This window comes from Grammomys surdaster, unplaced genomic scaffold (assembly GCF_004785775.1).
Source record: "Grammomys surdaster isolate TR1022 unplaced genomic scaffold, NIH_TR_1.0 125671, whole genome shotgun sequence".
NCBI lineage: Eukaryota > Metazoa > Chordata > Mammalia > Rodentia > Muridae > Grammomys > Grammomys surdaster.
In genome coordinates, this window is record NW_021620508.1 from 348,127 (window position 1) to 350,489 (window position 2,363).

Here is a 2,363-nt window from a genome sequence, read left to right on the forward strand (position 1 = left end):
CTGAGATCACATCTACCTCAGCCTCAGCCCACAAAGCTCTTATACATACCCAGGCCAGGCCAACCCCCACAGTGGAGTGTGTGTGTGTGTGTGTGTGTGTGTGTGTGTGTGTGTGTGTGTGTTTGAGTATTGTGTGTTCAAGTATGTATTTGAGTGTCATCTGGCTCCAGGGAGACCTGGACAAGGCTTGGAAATTCATTCATTAGAGCTGGAAGACACACAAGCCAAGAACTGACTGCACAGAGTCGATTTGACTCCAGGCTTGTGCTCTCCACCATGGTCTCTCTTCTCCACCATATCTGCTGGTCTCTCTCAGAGGCACAGAGAGGAAGGAGGCGTGGCCAAGTTCTCGAGAGTTTTCTTACTTTTCCTCTCAGAGCACGCTAGGGACCCTGAAGATCGAACTCAGGAGGAAACAGGTAAAACCATTTTGATCTTTTCTCTTGTTTTCAACAAGTAAATATGGAGTGGCCTCTGGGTGCTGGCTGTGGGGACCTGCTGGGGTTTCTCATCTACTTTACAATAGGCACAGACAGACCTCACTCCCAAGCCCCAACCCCTTACCCCCAGCCGGTACTCCCCATCCCTGTCTTTCAGCACCCCCTTTTCAGGCTTTCTGGGTCCTCTGAGGTAGAAGAAGCTGTTGAGTGCTGGGGAGGAAATGATGGGACCAGGCAGCTAACCTTGAAGGCTCTCAGAAGGTGACCAGATCACAGATCTTGACTGTATGGCCCTGTCCTGTGCTTCTGGACATAGTAACGGTTGCTGCTGCATTCAGATCTACCTCCTCATCCATCCGGTCCCCAGGCTCAGGTCCCTGCTTTTCATGCTGTAAATCCCTTGAGTAGGTAGGCAGCTTCGCTCAGGAACTGCCTGCTTCCTGCCTTAGCTGAGTTCTCCAGCCAGGCTCTGCTAAGGCTGGAGGTGCTCCGGATAAGTACGGTGGTCCAGCACCTGAAGGCTTGACGGTTGCCACAGGCTTTGTTGTAGCAGCCCCCAGGGTGTGTCAAAGTGTGTCCTCCAGAGCTTGCAACCCTGCAATGCTTTTGTTGGAGAAGATTAAAATGGATCTCATGGCCAAAGAAGTATGGCTGCTGCCTGTCTAAGCTCTTTAGACAACTTGAGAAGTCTCTAAGTGAGGCCTCCTGCTGAACTCTGCTTTTCCCCAAGTGGCTGTGACCTTGAAGATATCTCTGTGCGATGCATTCCCTGTACCTGGGAAACTGAGATCACATCTACCTCAGATGATCTGCCCCAGCCTCAGCCCACAAAGCTCTTATACACACCCAGGCCAGGCCAACCCCCACAGTGGAGGCAGAACCCAGCCCGCTCTCAGCAACTGGACTAGCTTTCCTCACACCTGGTCCTGGTCACCCCACAGTCCTTACTACCTGTGCCCTGCGGCCTGGGAGATAGATAGCTGGAGAGAGGGAGGTGATGATGTTGTACAAGGTATGGGAAACCTTGGTTGGGTGGGCGGAAGGGAAGGGACACAGCTCTGCTCTCTGACACCGGAGCCACACTCTGTTGGCACATCCTGCAAGATCCCTGGGGACTCGTACCAAGATCACAGCCACAAGAATAGAGTTAAATTTAATTCTACATAAAGTGTAGGATGGTGGAGGTCAAGCTCGTTGGAGAGAGAGAAAGAGAAAGAGAAAGAGAGAGAGAGAGACAGAGACAGAGAGACAGAGAGAGACAGAGAGACAGAGAGACAGAGAGAGACAGGGAGTATCAGTTGTAAATTGGTCACCCTTAAATTGGTCTGTCAGGCTAGTGCTGTATACTGCTACTTATTTAATACACTTTATAATGGCTTGGTAAGCCAGACTAGCTTCAAGCTTGTATTCACAGACCCAGGCTCCTAAATTCTGGGATTTTTAGGTATACACTACTATGGCTGGCCCGACGCATTGCTTCTAAAGCAAGACATTTCTCATGACAAAATGAGAAATGGTCATTTCTCATGGTCAGACAGTGGTTGATCAGACATCTGGAGGTCCCCACTACCACCGGGTAACAACTGGCTGATGTTAGAAAAGAAATGCCTGCCCTCTTGTTCCCTATCAGCACCCAGGGCTCAGGAGGGGGTCGTTCGGACCACTCTCTGTTTCTAAGGCTTTCTAACTCCCTCCGAAATGTTCTGCTGATGTCATACTTCACTATGAGTTTAGTTTTACTTTTTGGGATAGGACTACGAATTGAATCTAGGTCCTATACTTGCTAGGCAGGGCTTTACCACCGAGCCACACCTCCAGCTGGGGGATTCTAGGCAGGGGCTCCACCACTGAGCCACGCCCCCAGCCCCTCACTGGAGGATTCTAGGCGGGGCTCTACCACTGAGCCACGCCCCCAGCCCCTCA

General features: G+C 51.1%; 1 protein-coding gene across 1 annotated transcript in view; it reads left to right on the top strand.

Annotated features, from left to right (window-relative positions):
• The first annotated feature begins 342 nt into the window (after positions 1 to 342).
• Positions 343 to 2,363, top strand: part of Cd22 (CD22 molecule) — a 15,282-nt gene continuing 13,261 nt past the window's right edge. The window contains exon 1 of the mRNA XM_028787592.1: positions 343 to 419. The gene's annotated coding sequence lies outside the window, so the exon portion shown is untranslated. The remainder of the gene's footprint in view (positions 420 to 2,363) is intronic.